Below are 17,292 nucleotides of genomic sequence, written 5' to 3'. Positions count from 1 at the left end.
TAAATAGTTCCTTGATGCAACATACTTATTAACTGATTATTGTGAAAGATTATGAACCATATTATGCCACCCCTGGAAATGACATATTATTTCACCATATAATTACCAAATTACATTACAATACATGAATCAGGCATTATCAATGCATCCAATGATTTATAGAGCCAAATGTCAAGTCTTCTAGAAAAGAGATGACATGGCATAGTAGATAGGCATCCATTGGTCTGCTAAATATCAGAGAGACTAGAAATCTGCACAAGATGTTGATACAAAAATGAATACATCCCTCACCATTTAGTGAAAGAGAAAAGGCAGAACTGGGATGACAGGGGCTAATGGGGAAAAGATGAAAACAACCTTTTCTAAATCTCCTCTCCTGGCTCTAGGCTAAGCTCTCAAAAATCCATGTCAATGGACCCATAGTTCCTTAACTAATTCATAAATTAATGCAATTTTTAAAAAACCACTTTGACCCACATTTTCCTCCATCTAGTGACCTATCTCTCAGATCACCTTTCCAGCAAAATTCTTCAAGAGTTGTTCATATGAACTTTCTCTTCTCCAGTTCTCTCTCAAACCACTGAAACTGCTCTGAACATGATCACCAGTGACCTCTGAGCTGTCAGATGCAATGGTCAACCCTGTCCTTGACCTCCCAGTTATACTTGATAGTCAATCACCCTCTCCTCCAAGAAACACTTCACTTCCAGAATATCAGTCTCACTACTTTTTTTCAGTCTCCTCAGCATCTTCCTAATTCCTTCAACCCCTAGAAGCTGGAGACCCCCAAGTTTCAGTCCTTGGAATGCTTTTGTTCTCTAGGTGATCTTACCCAGTCCTTCCTGTTCAAATACAGTCTAAGTATCAACAGCCCCATATTCATATCTACAAGTCTGACCACTCCCTGAATGCTGACTGACTCACCTTCTGCCCACTCTACATCTCCATTTGGATATCGAATAGGCATTTCAAACCTTACTTGTCCCAAACTGAACTTCTGATTCTCCCTATCCCCCAAATCCACTTCACTCATAATCATCTTAACTCAGCTGATGCAACTCCATTCTCCTGATTGTTCTAGCCAAATACCTTAGTGTCATCCTCGACTCTTCCATTTCTCCTACATGTCTTAGGACATCCCATTGGCTCTACCATAAACATCTTTCCTGATTCTAAGCACCCCTCTGCATCTCACAGCTGTTGCCCCAGTTGAAGCCATGACTATTTTTTATTTTAAATTTATTTATTTAATTTATTTATTTTTGCTATGTTGGGTTTTAGTTGCTGCGCACGGGCTTTCTCTAGTTGCGGCAAGCGGGGGCCACTCTTCATTGCAGTGCGCAGGCTCCTTATTCTGGTTGCTTCTCTCGTTGTGGAGCACGGTCTCTAGGTGCACGGGCTTCAGTAGTTGTGGCACGCAGGCTCAGTAGTTGTGACGCACAGGCTTAGTTGCTCCATGGCATGTGAGAACTTCCTGGACCAGGGCTCGAACCCGTGTCCCCTGCATTGGCAGGCAGACTCTTAACCACTGCACCACCAGGGAAGTCCCTGGAGGGAGTGAATCTTGAGGAGCAGGTAAGAATTAACCAGGCAGGTGAGAATGGAAGAGGATTCTGAGCAGAGGAAGTGGCAACTGGACACCACTCGAGGCCTGAGAGAACTCCACAGATTTGGTAACTTACAAGTAGTTCTAAATGGCTCTGAAGGACCCTCGCCATGAATATTCATGTCCTTTCAAGGATCTCTTGCAAAGCGGCACCCCTTCATCCCAGGGTCATCAAGCCATTGCTAGACCTGTTCTAGGGAGAGTCCTGAAGCCTGAGCTGGCTAATTGCTCCCTGGCTTAACAGGTCCCACCTGAGGACCAGAAGCTGGGGGTGGCGGGACAGGTAGGAGGCGAAGGTAGAAGAGGAGAGAGGAGCTCTCAGATTAATCCTGGGAGTTCATTACCCTGGAAAGGTGGGTCCAGGAAAGCCACGTCTAGCAGGTAACGGGCCTTGCCCGTGTGACTCGGCAGCCTCAGCATGGCAGCCACACTGAGTCGGCTGAAGGAAGCAGAGGTCCACAAGGCCCAATGAGCGAGGCTGTAAAGAGCTCACTGAAATGCACTGCAAAACCATTCACGGTCCCAGCAAGATGCTTCAAAACCAGACCCAGAACTAATACAAAAAGAGGGCGTCTTGATCCCAGTTCACAGTGCATGTGGGCAAGCCACGCAGCACCTGCCAGGAGGCCTTAGTTCCGTGCAAACTGGGAAGCTAAGTCCCACTGAATGTGCAGCCCACTGGTAGAGGTCCACTGGCTCCCAAAGGCTCTGGGATTTAGATCCTCAGCCTCCACAACGAGGCAGCTTCATGCTTCTCTTGCTTCTCCCACTGAAGCATCCCGAAGTGCTTTCCCAGGGAGGGTTCTTTGTCCCATTAGGTGGATGAGGTTCAGAGAAGCCAAGTCTTGCCTGCAGCCAACCTGCAAGTAAGTTCCCGAGGAACTGAGACCCAGACCTCCCAGGCTAGCATGGCTATTGGATGGCGCACTCCCAGAGACTCAGAGGACAGCAGAGGCCACGGTGCCAGCCTTCCTGCGTGGGAACTGAGGCAGACAAAGGAGACAGGCAGGCAGGTGTGGGGCACTGCAGATCCATCAGCAGAGCAAGGAGGAACAACCCAGAGCACATGTCCCCCACAGAGGGTGTCAGTTGTAAATGAACAACATCAGTAGTGAGGTTAGTAGCTGTATCATCATAAAATGCTGGCGTTGGAAGGGGCCCTGGGAGACGTCAATCCGATTCCTTTTGTTTTCTGGTGAGGAGATAGATTCAGAAAGACTAACTCGCTGCCCAAGGTCACACAGCTGACTCAGGCCAGAGCGAGGACGGGGGCCTGTGCATCTTAAGCACTGACCTCGTGCTCTTTCCAATGCCAGTCACTCTTACAATGAGCACCTGTTCTCTGATGGCAGCTTGAAACAAGGTCAGCCAGCTTCTCCCCTCTACTTTCCTGCCATCGGAACAGAGATGGTGTGGAGAAACCAAGAGTGTGAGGGGTGGTGTGCCCTGCTCGGACCTGTAACCTAAGACTCAAAACCCCCTGAATCTTCCACTCATTTGGTCTTGGAGGCAAAATTAGCACAGTCACGGAAAAAAAGGCTGGGAAATCTCACAGAGGTTCTTGGACAGCCAGCTTCTGGGAGCTGGTGAACCTGCTCTCACCAATGTGGTCAGGCCCACTCCGGGGCAGGGCTCTAAGGGATACGTGTCTGGAAGTGTTCTCAGGCTTCCTGCCTGGGCCTTCCGCGATCATGGCTCTGGGCAGAGGTGGCAGCTGCCAGTGGGAGGCTCTCCCATCACTCCCCCACCAGGTGTTCTTCCCCGCAACCACAGCAGCTTGGCAGGGAGAGCCACCACGGGGTGCTGGGCGGGCAAAGAGGTGCAGCTCTCTCTCCTGTGCCATCCAGGTGTCAACAGGTGGGTTATGGCTCTGCCCCTCCCTTAACAAATAAACAGGACTTTTACAGGCTGAGTAATCCCACACGGATTAAGCCAGACTGTCAGTCATCCAGCTTTCCCAGATAGGATCTAACCTCCCTAGTCCCGGATCACAGAGCCAGGCCCAATTCCTGTAAGGAGCAGTGTTTCTAGAAGGCTGGCCATCCTGGGGGCAGCGGCGAGGCGGCACGTCCCCCCCATGGAGTCACAGGGAGCCAGGTAGTCCTGGGAGCCGCCACTCGTCCTTTAGACCCCCGCCCCCCGCCCGCGGTGGCAAACGTCCCCTGCAGTTCCCCCAGTCCGCGTGCTCGTGTCTCTGCGCAGGTGCTGCCCATCCTCCCGTTCAGCCCCTGCGAGAGCAGACAGTGAAACGCGGACAAGACGGCTGAAGGAAGGAAAACGCCCCCTTGCTGAGAACGGCCTCGGCCCCAGACCTCTCCACCCTCTCCTGACAGCCTTCTAACCTCAGGAAAACAGGCCAGGAGGCAGCTCTTGGGCCATCTTCCTCTTTCTTCTGATTCCCGTCCAGTGCCTGGCCTCTGAGTGAGAGGGGCAGTCTGGCTGGGTCCTGGGGTCAGATTGTCCTGGGGTCACTTGCTTAGATGTCACTTACCTTTCTGAACCTCAGTTTCCTCATCTGCAAAATGGGGACAGGAACACCTCCCCTCCCCACCTCACCTAATTATGAGAATTTAGTGAGTTTGAATAAAGGAAAGCTTGAACATGCCGGGGAGGACTCCACTCCCACACCAGATCCGTCCTCACCTTGTTCCTGTGGGCAGTCACTTCCAGACACTGCTGAGTGACAAGTGGGCTCCCACCCGATGGAGGGTAAACGAGGTGGGCCCTGGGGTTCCCATTTGCCCTCCCTCCTTCCTACACATATTCTACAAGCGTAGTACCAGGCACTGTTCAAAGGCGTAACAGACAAAATCCCTAACGCCAAGGGGGCGGGCGGCAGAACGAACGTCCCCGATGCCAACGGCCTGATTCAGGAGAGATGCACTTTGGGACAACACACCGTCTCAGCCTTCCACAAGCCCCTGATTGATAAATACCAGTAATGATGGGAGAGCTTTCTGGATCTTTCAGGCCCAAACACCAGCTGAGAAGCTGGAGAAACCAGCAATCCAACTCGCTCCGAGTGGTCGACCACCTCCCACCTTCTGACTGCACACAAGCCTGGTTTTCAGCGCGGGGTCACGCTGGGGTGAGCCGTCAATCTGGGCGCTGGCGCTGCTCACCTCTTAGTCACAACCTCCAGGTTTGTTAACTCCCAAGCGATGAATTGGCACTTTTCACCGAGCGGAGGGGTGACTACTGGACCCTTGAAAGCCTCATTAAGCTCCGTGACTTAATGACTCTCCTGTTTAATGGCAGCAAAAGCCGTTTAAGTGGCCACAGCTGCCAGGAACGGGGCGGGGGGGGGAAAGAGTGCAACTTTGCGAGCAGGTCGGGAGCAGCGGCAGTAATCCCCCCTCCCCCGCCGCTCCCCCGCCCTGATCTAGGCCTGTTTTGACAGCTCCGGAGCCGCCCCGCGGGAGAGCAGGGAGGCTGCTCCTTTCCCTTTCCGCGGTGCTCTCCTCCAGCCCATCTTTTGCTGCAGGGGGAAGGAAGAACAATCAAGCATTGTCTTCTGCAGGCCCGGTGCGCCAGGGCCTCCTGGAATAATTGTTATTTGCCTCGGAGGGGAACTGGCTGGGAGACAGCTCCCAGAGTAGGGTCAGGGCTGCAGAGGAGGGGACGGAGAGCCATGATGCTTGGGTTTGGTTTTACTGTGAGTTTAATCTTTTTCTCCCTTAGTTCTGGCATTTCCCCCGCCTACCCACCCAGAACAGGCCATTAAGCAGGAAGCCAGTGCTGCACAGGGGCTCTGCTAAGAAGAAACAAAAGGGATTTTCTGCGGCGTGTGCCCCTGGTCACTCCCTGCCCACCTCCGGGTGAGCAAAGGGTGTGCATTCTGGGGACTCTCGAAGGCTGCAAAGAACATCACGGAGTGGCCCATCTGCCATGGCAACCCCTGGGCACCCAGATGTGGTTTACGGCTCTGTCCCTAAACTCCTCAGCAAGTACTGCCAGGGCAGCAGCCCCCTCTGTGGGTCTGGGGAGACTGGGGCCCCAGATTATCAGAAGCGGTCAGCATTTGTTGAATTCCTACTGTGTACCGCTCACCAGGTGCAGCTCCCTTCTCCTTCGTGTCTTTTGCCCCCCGAAAGCCTCGCATCTCTCCAGAATAACAACTCAAGACCAACCATTTAATATGAGACAGACATTTGAGGGGCCACTCCAGAAAGGCCAAGCCCCCGGCCGTCTCAGGAGAAGGAGGGGGTAGGAAACACAGGGCCGTGCTGCCTGTGACAGCCACCGAGCCCCGGGGCAGCGAAAGGACACTGCTGCGCAGTCAGAAGTCCCCCTTTCCTAACCACGAGCCTTTCCTTCATCCTTCAAATCCACTCTGGGAACGAGCTACCTACCCAACAGCCATGACAACAGCTACCGATGATTTAAGTACGTACTGTATATCGGGCACTGTGCTAAGTGCATGAAGTATACCATCTCATTTAACAGAATGATACCTGTTCAGTCCAATTCCATAGGCTGGAAATGAAGCTTGGAGAGGGTTCAGAACTGGTCCAAGCTTACACTGTTACTAAGAAGGCTTCAAACCCACCTCTATCTGCCCCCAAAGTCCTAACCTCTCAGAGGCCCTTCCCAGATCTGCCCCCAAAGTCCTAACCTCTCAGAGGCCATCCCCAGTGGGGATGGATTTGGAAGACTCTCCCACGCCCCTGTGCCACTTCCCCCTCTCAGCCAGGACACACCTTTGCCAAGGAGGGTACACTCTAGGACCGTGGTTCTTTGGGCCATCCTGCCACCTTCACGCGCTGGGGATCCTTTGCTCCCAGAGGGCAGAGCCCCTGTCTGTGTACTTTACTCAATTATTTTTGTATACAAAATAGTTCAGTGCCATGTACAATTAGAGATTTAATACACGCTTTTTAAGGGTGATAAGGATCTCACCAGCTCAGCCAGTGAAATAAACATTGCCTCCCCTTCCTCAAGCAGAAACAAAGAGCCAGAGAAGGCTGAGCCACCCCGGGCACCCAGCACGGTGCTGGAAACACAGGCATGTGAGTCCACAGGCCTGGCTCACACGCTAGCCAGCTGACCTCGGGAAGCCAAGGTTCTTCAAATGTGGGGGAAGGTCACAACGCAAACACAATAACCTTACAGGTAACTGTGAAGATTCGGCGAGAACGTGCCCACAAAGCTCCTAGCAGTCTTACCTGGCAGAGCAGGTGTTCAATGTTGCTTTCCTTACTCAGTGCATCTTCTTTCTTTCAACGGAGCTCTCATTATGAAAGAATCTTGATTCACCTCTGCCTTGGGGACATTCCCACCACCAACCACTGCTGGCACTCTCAGTGCCTCAGTTACTGCATCTGTAAAACAGCAAGGGACAGATGACTTAATATACGTTAAGTCCTTAGAATGGTGCCTAGTACACAGTAGTTATTAAATAATTACAGGTATTTTATAAATGTTGTTACTGTTATTCTCTCTCAAAGTTTTGTGAGGAATACCTGAGATGACGTATGTGAAAACACGTTATAACCTGCAACGATGAGCACTCGTACACACTGAGAGGGTGAGAGGGGGAAAGACCTGGCCTCAGACATGTATTTGATCAGTTTCAAAACCCTCAGCATGAAACACCAAACCACTCCTCCAAAAAAGCAGTCATTTACCTTCTGGTTTTTGTTTGTTTGTTCTATTTCAATTTAGACCTGATCTTCCATGTTATGTGTCTAACTGTTTGCATTTCATTTAGGTATCCTCCATCACCGCATACCATGGGCAACGTTAAAGAAGCAGCGCCTGGTCTAAGCAGTCCTTGGATGTCTTAGTGTGTATTCTCTATACAGTTAAGCTCTGTCTCTCCCTCTCAGGTAATCCAGGCAGGCAAGCCACCCAGTGAGGGGGAGTTGCTGCTGGAGGATTAATGGCTGAAAGCCCACTAATACCACCCCTCAAGGGCTCATAGCAAAAGCTCCTGGGCCCACCTTTGGCCAGGTTTAGAGTGTGTCTGGTCAATTAGCCAAACAACAGTCACTGAGTGCGACTTTGTGCCCAGCACCGTGATAGAAACCACGGGGTACGTAAAGGAAGTGCCTATGCCACGGGCCCTGCCCTTATGAAGATCACCTGACTGATGGAATAAGACGGAAGAAAATGAAACAATGAGAGAATCATAAAAAGCAGTGACATAATGAAGGGTTAGACTTTATGGCCCAGAATATGAACACTGGGCCGTGGAGTAAAGGGAGATGGGTGAAGGCTAGTGAGGGAGGGGAAAGACTCGTGCAGGAAGAGTTTGTCAGCTGGGCCCTGATGGATGTGTAGGAGTCGCATTGGTGTAAGGGAGAGCGGCATTCCAAGTTGGGAAAACTGTGTGAGAAATCTAGGAGGTAGAAGGGCTGTTTATAGGACAGAGATGAACCAGGCATGTCTGGAGCAGGAGTGCCGCCTAACTGCCAAACCTATCACTGCTTTGCAAGAAACAGGAAAATGAATTCCTACTGGTAATAAAACTAGTTGAAGGTGGTCCAGTTTGTCCTACTTTGCCCCCCACATTAGCTACAGGTGAACTTTAGCAAGTCACTTAACCCCTGGGAGAGTCGCTCTCCTCCCCTGTAAAATAGGGATGGTAATACACGTCTATCAGTAAGTGTGATAAGTAAAACGTGGTGATTCCCAGGGGCAAGTGCTAACAGACAGGTAATGAGGGCAGTTCTCCCCCCAGCTCTCAGGCGGTGTCTCCCCGCTCACGCAAGGACGGAGAACCCAGCTCTGTGTCAGTTTCCTGCTGTTGACCTTGATCCACAAGGGGTGCAGGAGAAGCCTGCCTCAGGCCCAACCCCAGAAAGCACGCTCGCCCCTGACTGCGTGGGGACAGAACAGATACCCTCCAACTGCACAGCGCCCTTCGGAGCTGGGGCTTTCTGAACCGAGCCAGGGGGTCCCGGCCAGGGAAGGGAATCCTTCTCCTACCTTGCCACTCTCTTCTCTCTCCTCCTCGAGAGCACAGGGAGGTGGGAATGGCCTAAGGACAACTTCTCAGAAGTGCTGACTGGCCCGAGGAAACAAAGGTGGTGGGGTCAGGAGTCGCCCGGCGGCATCGGAGCGCAGCTCAGAGAGGCGCCCGAGGAAGAAACGAGTGTGTTTGTGCGCAGGGCCGCGGGGGCTGCTCGGGTGGGAAACAAACCACCGACTGAGACGCGCTGGAAGAAAGCAGTAGCTGACGAACCAGTCCCGCATCTCCTGACAGTGCCCTCGGCCAGCTTTCAGGGCCCTGAGTCCAAGTTTCCGCCACAGACTCAGGGCCGAGGCTGTTCCCCAAACGCTCGACAGCTGTTTCCCCACCGTGCCTCGCGAAGATTCGCAGCTCAGCGCACCTGCCCTCTCCTCCCATCCGGCCGCCCAGACGGAATCGCTGAGAAGGGAGGGTGGCCGCGGTGTCCGGGGACGCTGCCCGTCTGCCCGCAGCGCGGAGCCCGGCTGTGCGGCCGGAGGGGACCGCCGGGACTCGGGCTCCCAGGGCTCCGCGCCGGCCTCCTTCCTCCCGCGCCGGAGAGCGCGCGGCGGCGGCGACGACGCCCGCACTGCGTAGGAGACCCTCCGCGGCGGCCGCGGGACGCGCGGCTCCTGCGCACGCGCGCGTCCACTGCCCGCAACTCCGCGCTGCGCCCTCGGCGTGGGAGGGGGCGGCACGACAGGCCGTGTGCGTCCGCGTTTCTGTGCGTGTCTGCGCGAGCGCGCACGTGTGAGCCCGTGTGTGTCGGTGCATGTGCGTAGCCGTGCGTGCACGTGAGCACGAGCGAGGGTTGCGGGGCACGGACACGCGCGTGTGTGCGTGTGCGCGCGCGTACGTGTGAAGAGGAACCGAAAGGGAACACCCTACTAGGGAATTCTAAGCAGCCCAAGACAGCTTGAAGCCACTGGAGAGAAACCCCTAGAACGTAGGCTCCTTGAGGGGGAATTTGCGTTTGTTCACTACCGTATCCCTAGTGCCCATTACGGTACCCCGTAGTTAGGAGGCGCTTAATAAATAGTTGTTGAGTTAACGGCTGGATCCCGGGGGTGGAGGGAGGGCCTTCTGGAACTGCAGAGAGTGAGAACAAAGCCGCATTTCACTTGCTTGGCTATTCTTCCTAGTACCAGCCCTGGCTCTCCCTCCAGCCCAGCCCTTCTCCACATCCAGGGGGTGCCAGGTTTACTTCCCTGCTCCCACTCTGCCACCTTCTCCCCCTTGACCTCTCCGTTTCCCCGTCTTTGGCCTGTTAGCCCACCGCTGTCAGAGAGGGGGCAGACAGGAAAGCGAAGGAGCTGAGCTCTGCCGGTTGAACACTGCACCGGGGGCCTACCCCTTCTGGAAGCAAATGGTCAGCTCCTCCACTGGGGTATTAGCCTCTGAGCTTCACTTTCCCCACTTTAAAATAGCAGCCTTTACATTGTCTCACAGCGTTGCTGAGAAGAGTCAAGGAGATAGATAGTGGAAGAAAAAATTCTAGAACACCTGGTGGGACCTCCAGAAATGTTAGTTTCCTTCCTGAGGAGTAGGCAACATTCTGGAAGTGCCCCGTGTGTGGCTCGGGATTGCTTATGGTTTGGTAATCAGTGCCAGAACACCCCTCCTTTTTGCACAAGATGCCTCGAGGGGAATTTAATGGTAGCTGAAAACTAAGGCAAGCCTCATTTCTAAAACATTTAGAAGTTAATATGCTATGAGTCATGTAATGTGCTGGGGCTTCCTCAGGCTCAGGAGGAAGCTTTCCCAAGTAATTAAACAATCACCTTGGTGCCAACCTGAAGTGCCCCAGCTCAGGCCTCTCCACTTGTGGACCTTCCTCTGCCCACACCGGCTGCCTCCACAGCTACTGGGGGAAATTAGCAACTTCTTCCTTAAGCCGTAGGAGACACTGTGTGAAAACTTAATCCTACAATAACATTTTCCATCACTAAAGGATCAGATTTCACCCTTCTCAACCTGATTTAACGACCCACCAGAAATAACAACCTTCATGGGGTAATTAGGAAATTATCCTCTTACAAATTGGTAGATGTCTCCTTTCTTTTCCCTGGGATGAGATGGGAAGGGTATTATTTTTCTTTTTCCATGGTGAAGCTGCTGCGATTAACCACACCACCCGGCTAATTGTTCACTTGTGGGTAAACTGATAGCCTGCCGTTCCAGAGTGTGCCTGCCAAGGCACTCCAGAATAACATGTTACAGCCTCCGAGTGGCTCTTCCTGATGAAAGGGAAACTTCAGTCGTATTTAGTTAAAGGAGCTCTTGAAACCTGGCCTGTCAATACCGTGGAGGTGGAGAATTACACCAAGGTTAAGCAAAGGTTTTCTAGAACTGGCTAGATGTTCATTTGTTTAAAGAGCCTGGGTGCATTCAGTCTGAGCCTGATCAGTACTGCCTGTTTCCAGGCTTGTGGAGAACAGTGCAAATACAGAGAACCCCCGAGGTCCCTAAGGGACCCAGAAAGGATTTTTATTTGACAGCAAGGAGAAATTCCTAGCTGAAGATTTCTAAATGCTGATCTGTTTTAATTAAGAAATCTTCTAAGATGTTATTGGAAATGAGACCAGAACTCGAAGGTAAAAATGGAATTAACATCAGCCTCCTTTTTCCACTCTGATATATTCTATCTCATTCCCCTTTTCTCCCTCTCTCTCTCTCTCTGTCTCTCTCTCTGTCTCTCTCTCTCACACACGCACACACACACACACACACACAGAGCAACCATCCAACAGTCTTTTTTTTTAATTAATTAATTTTATTTATTTTTGGCTGTGTTTGGGTCTTCGTTGCTGCACGCAGGCTTTCTCTAGTTGCAGCGAGCAGGGGCTACTCTTCATTGCGGTGCGCAGGCTTCTTATTGCGGTGGCTTCTCTTGTGGTGGAGCATGGGCACTAGGTGTGCGGCTTCAGTAGTTGTGGCACATGGGCTCAGTAATTGTGGCTCACGGGCTCTAGAGCACAGGCTCAGTAGTTGTGATGCCCAGGCTTAGTTGCTCTGCGGCATGTGGGAGCTTCCCAGACCAGGGCTTGAACCCGTGTCCCCTGCATTGGCAGGCGGATTCTTAACCACTGTACCACCAGGGAAGTCCCCATCCAACAGTCTTGACAAACCTCTTGGATTCATTAAGTCTCTTGGAGTTTTCGATGTGCTACAAGAGGTACTAAAAGCTATGTCTGTATCTCTGTGTGTGTACATATACACATTTTTTAGCACTTCTGATAGCACCTGATGTATCCGAAGAGCTCACACACACATTCTCTCACTTAATGCAGTCGGCAGAAGAAAGGCTGCCCGGCAGGTGTCGTTTCACCAAGGAGGTAACTGAGACTGAGACTCAGGGAGGTAAACTGACTTGGGTAATACCACGCCATCAGGGTAAGATACAGCCTGATTTGAACCCATCTTCCCTCCCAGGTCATCTACCATACCTGAGAGCTTATTAGAGATGCCGGTCCTCAGGCCCCACCCCAGACCTGCTCAGTCTGGCGGAGGGGCCAGCAATCTGTGTTAACAAGCCCTCCAGGTCATGCTGGTGCACGCTCACGTTTGAGAACTGCTGCCTTATAGCCTACTAGAAAATACCCAGACACCTGCCCAAGACTAACTGACACCGATCAGTTCCTTATAGTCTAACTACACCCACCTAACACTCACCATTCCCGAAACATTTTTATTTTTGATACCATGTTCCTGTTATTTTGAATGGCATTTCTTTTTTTCTCTGCCTGGCAAACTCCTGCTAATCATTTAAAACCCAGTTCAAAGACCTCCCCCTCTCAAGATTTCACCGTCTTCTCCAGCAGTCCCACTTACCCCTTTCCCTGTCCCCGTACAGCACCGGGACATACCTCAACAGCATTGTCATGCCCGGGGCTTCAGTTTCTCTGCATCACCTTCACGGTGGACTGTAATAAGGTCGGCAACTTCGTCTTATTCCCTCTCGGTACTCCCAGTACCTAGCACTGTGCCAGGAATACGGTAAGTGCTTAATAAATATGTATTGAATTAAGGAATAAGTGAATGCATGAGCGCAAGTACTATGACAAGTGTACTGAGTAATAGAGACAGGTGACTGGCCTGGGGGCACACAGCTGGCTGCTCCAGAGCCTGGTATGACCCCCAGGCATCCTGACACACAGCCCAGGATACTAATTCTCTCGACTCTGGGCTTTAGGGAATGTAATTGTTAAACAAGAGAGTCATTTTTGGCTACTTTGTGACAGATAATTATGCCAAACACACCAAACAGATAAAATTCTTCCCTTCAGGCTACAGAGCTGTGGCATCACTAGGTCACAGCCTCTGTCAGTTATCTCTGCATCGCTGTGTGTCTGTATTTATATATGGTGCCTATCACAAGGGTATCTAGACCAACAATTAAACCAGTTATAATGCCCAGGAACCAATCTATGGCAGCCAGCAATTATATCCATTCGTGTTTTAACTTTTTCTCCCTTTGACGTTTAATAGATGGTTATTATGATGTTGTCTTTACCGCCTCCAAATCTGCAGGCTGCTCACAGCCTAAATCTGCAGCTAGAGAAGGTTAGACTTTTGAGGGAAACTGCATATAACCTAAGGCAACCCTTTGGGTTCCGTTTCTAAGTCTGCTGCTTCGCCTGGGTCTTCTTCCTCTGTGAAGACAGTCAGGATGAAGAAGGATAAGGAACAGACCCATTTGTTCATTCACTCACACAGCACACATTTGGTGAGACTTACTCCGTGTTAGGCGTGGAGGACCCCAAGGGAGCAAGATGTGGTACTTACCTTCACAAAGCTCCTAGCCTAGTGGGGGAAGCGAGGGCTGTGAGTAGGAATTCACCATCTACTGTGATGGGCTTTACGATAGAGGTGCAGGGAGGGAAGGCTACCACACGGAGAGCTGGAGAGTCAGTAGCACTTAGGCAGCTGCGAGGGAGGAGAAGCCTGGGGGTAGGAGAGAGGAAGGCACTCGGCAAGGGCTGAAAGCAGTTCCCAGGGCTGGACTCAGACTAGACGTTGGTCTGCGTCTTCGGTGGGACGCACGAGACGCCCAGACTGCAAAGGATGGAGGTCAGTTACAGTCTGATGCTAGGACAAAAGAAGATAGTAGGAGATGGCATGATTTCTCAGCAGTGCCTTCCTTGTGGGTGATGGGCGCAGCCCAAAGTTTGCCCAAAATCTGCTTTGAATCAAGGAGAACATCTATTTCTTCAAGCCACCTGTGGCTCTGGGGACTAAGGAGGTTGCAGAAGACAGGGAGTTGTGAATAAAGGATCAGAATTCATCATGATCACCAACTTTATACCTTCCTGAAGGCTCCTTCCCCAGAGCTGATAAAACATACTCAAAAGTCTCTTTCATCCTTAAAAAAAAAAAATTGACCTAACTCAATACAAGCCTTCCCTCACCCTGTGATAGGTGCAAGCTCTCCCTTAAACTCTTCACTTCCTTTGATAACCAAGTTCCTCAAAAAAATGCACACTACCCTCTCCTTCCACTCACTCTCCATCCACAGCTGCCAGGCTTGTGTCTCTACACCCATAGAACCACTATGATAAAGGTGATCACCGGCCTTCAGCGGCCACATCCAATGGAGTCATCCATTTATTCAGTCAACAAATCTTTGTTTTGTATCTACTCTGAACCAGGCACTGTTCCAGGCCCACAGATACAGTGGTCTAAAGGCTTTCACAGAGTTTACGTTTCGGTGGACTCCTTCTAGTTCTTAGGTTTCTGTAGCATTGGCGGTCATTGAGCTTTGCCTTCTGGAAACACTCTCTTGCTTTCCATACACCAACCTCCTGTGATTCTTCTATCTTTTGTATTATTCCTTCTCTACCTATTCATTAAAGCCTGACTTTAGGTAGGTTGTGTTCTAGGCACTAGACTCATCCTCCACGATTTTATCCTCTCCTCTGATTTTAGTTGTCAGACATGTATCTCAATATCTGTATAATCAGCTCCCTCCAGACAACTCTCTGTGGACACCACTTCAGTGTCCACTTAACCAAAGCTGGACTCTAGTTGCTGCGTCCCCACTCTCTCCTTCTCCTGTGTTTTCCAGCTCAGCGAATCCTGCTGTGCAATCATGATGCTGAGAGTCACCCTGGACCTGTGACTTTTCTTATTCCTGTGCTCCCTATATGCCAACAGCCTCTGTCCTCGGTCAGGACCCTCATCATCTCTCCTGGAAACTGCCATAGTCTCCTTGGCTCCACACTTATCTCATCCAGCGCATCTTCCACGCTTCCGGCAGAGCCATCTCCCCAAGTTGCAGATCTGACCATGTTCCTCCCCAATATTCTCCATCCCCTCTACCAGCAGTTCTCAGTATGAGACCCCCAAGACACTTTCAGGAAGTCCACAAGGTCAGAACTATTTTCATCCTAATAGTAAGACATTATTTACCCTTTTCACTGTGTTGACGTTTGCACTGATGGGGCAAAAGTGATGGTGAGTAAAACAGCAGGTGGCTTAGCACAGATTAAGGCCACGGCGCTAAATGGTACTATGTACTAGTAGTTGTATTCTTAACACTATGCACTCCCAGAAAGGAGAAAAGCCAGTTTATTTAATGTTCCTGATGAAGCAATAAAAATATTAATTTTATTAATCTCAGCCCTGGAATGAGCATCTTTTTAATATTCTGTGTCAACATGCAAAGTACATATAAAGCAATTCTGCTATGTACCAAAGTATGGTCGTTGTCTCAGAGAAAAGCATTGGTGTGATAAGTTGAGTTGCAAGTTAAACTAGCCTTTCCCACACACACACTAACACCATTTTTATTTGAAAGCATGACTGACAAACAAACTGTGGTTATTCAGACTTGGGTATTTGGCAGGCATGTTCTTTAAAATTAATGAAGTGAGCTTGTCACTTTAAGGAAAATATCTGACAATGTTTGTTGCCAAGTGAAAAAAAATTGGATCTTTCAAGCAAAAATCAGAATTTTGGAAAGCATACATCTGCCACTATGAGCGTGACAGCTTCCCAATACTTAATGACTTTTCTGATGAGACTGATGGTGATGTTAATAAATATGTGGGGTTTGTCTTGGTTCTTGTAGAGTGAGATGTGTCAACATTCAGAAGAATTACATGACTCAGTGAGTCAGTGTTTTCCAAATGGCCAATGGTTGATGTTACAAAATCATGCATAAGTAAAAACAGATCTATTCAAGTGCAAATAATGTAACATTTTGAAACGTTCATTAATACGGCTTCAGATTCCACATTGCAACTCACCTTTAAGAAACTGCCACTTATCAAATTTTAGGGTCATATCAAAGAATATTCATAATTATCTAAAAGGGCTATTAAAATACTTCTTTTTTTCTAACTACATATCTGTGTGAAGCAAGATTTTCTTCACATATTTCAACTGAAACAATATATTGCAAAAAATTCGATGCAGATATGAAAATCCAGCTATCTTTTTATTAAAGCAGACATTTCTTACAAATTTTTGTCTTAGACAATACAAATATGTTATTTGTTATTTTTTAAATGATTAATGAAATATTAAATAGCCTCAGTTTCAATTTTGACTAGAATTAATATCAATATGTGTAATTCACATAAACACAAAACCCTTTGAATCCTCAATAATTTCTAAACGTGTAAAGGCGTGTTAAAGCCAAAAAGTTTGAGAATCTGATCTGCAGGATTAAGGTCCCAATTTTTTTCTAGGTATTTTATTTTTCAGGATTATTTTAATGCTGCAGACTACTTTGACTCCTAATGTTCAAGGTTAAAATATTGATGGCTGATAAGTAATAGTTTGGGAAATGATTACAACCAGAAAAGTTAAATCTCCAAAACTGAGAAATGTTCATCCTTAAAATAAATGATGTGCCTTACTTATAAAAAAAAGTTTTGATTTTGATATAGTTCAATTAAGCAATTATTTTCCCTTTATTGCCCATGCTTTGGTGTCACATTCATGAAATCATTGCTAAATCAGTGTCATGAAGTTTTGTGGGGTTTTTTTTGTTTTAATTTTTTTGGCTGCATTGGGTCTTTGTTGCTGCATGCAGGCTTTCTCTAGTTGCAGCGAGCAGGGGCTTACCCTTTGTTGCGGTGTGCGGGCTTCTCATCGCGGTGGCTTCTCTTGTCATGGAGCACAGGCTCTAGGTGCGTGGGCTTCAACAGTTGCGGTTCACGGGCTCTAGAGCACAGGTTCAGTAGTTGTGACGCACTGGCTTAGTTGCTCCGCGGCATGTGGGATCTTCCTGGACCAGGGCTCAAACCCGTGTCCCCTGCATTGGCAGGCGGATTCTTAACCACTGTGCCACCAGGGAACCCCTGGACCACGCTTTTCTTATTCTGCTTTGTCTTGTCTTCCTTCTGACTTTCAAACACCTATTCATACTTCAAAACACACTCTTGTCATCTCCTTTAATGAGACCAACCCCCTGCTCCAGCAGGAACACTCGATCACTCCCTGATTTGTGTCCCATAAGGACTTCTACCGGGGATCCCATAACACCTCAGTGCTGGTTCTCCAATTTAACCTCCAGGCCTTACCCTGGGTAAAATCGTGGACAGTTCCCTAATGTTAGGCAAATGGATTGTTTCCAATTTTTTTCTCTTCCTAACAAAGCCACTTTACATGCTGTATGTGTCTCCTTGGGCACCTGGGCAAGCAGCTCTCAAGAGGAGATCCCTGGAAGGGGCGTTACTGGGTCACAGGGTTTGTGCCTCTTCACCTTTACCAAGTATTACTAAGTTGT

The 17,292-nt window shown here is 49.5% G+C and overlaps 1 long non-coding RNA gene across 2 annotated transcripts in view; it reads right to left on the bottom strand.

Moving 5' to 3' along the window:
- LOC109550999 (uncharacterized) overlaps positions 1–17,292 on the bottom strand; it is a 49,069-nt gene that overhangs the window by 19,259 nt on the left and 12,518 nt on the right. Inside the window, exon 2 of one of the 2 annotated variants that reach the window (XR_002177705.3) lies at positions 6,772–6,927. This is a non-coding gene — a long non-coding RNA (uncharacterized lncRNA). Of the gene's footprint in view, positions 1–6,771; positions 7,439–17,292 lie in introns of those variants that run through there. The other variant, XR_012333263.1, reaches the window with a different exon arrangement.

This window comes from Tursiops truncatus, chromosome 8, assembly GCF_011762595.2.
Source record: "Tursiops truncatus isolate mTurTru1 chromosome 8, mTurTru1.mat.Y, whole genome shotgun sequence".
Classification (NCBI taxonomy): Eukaryota; Metazoa; Chordata; class Mammalia; order Artiodactyla; family Delphinidae; genus Tursiops; species Tursiops truncatus.
This window is presented reverse-complemented; position numbering and strand designations above follow the sequence as displayed.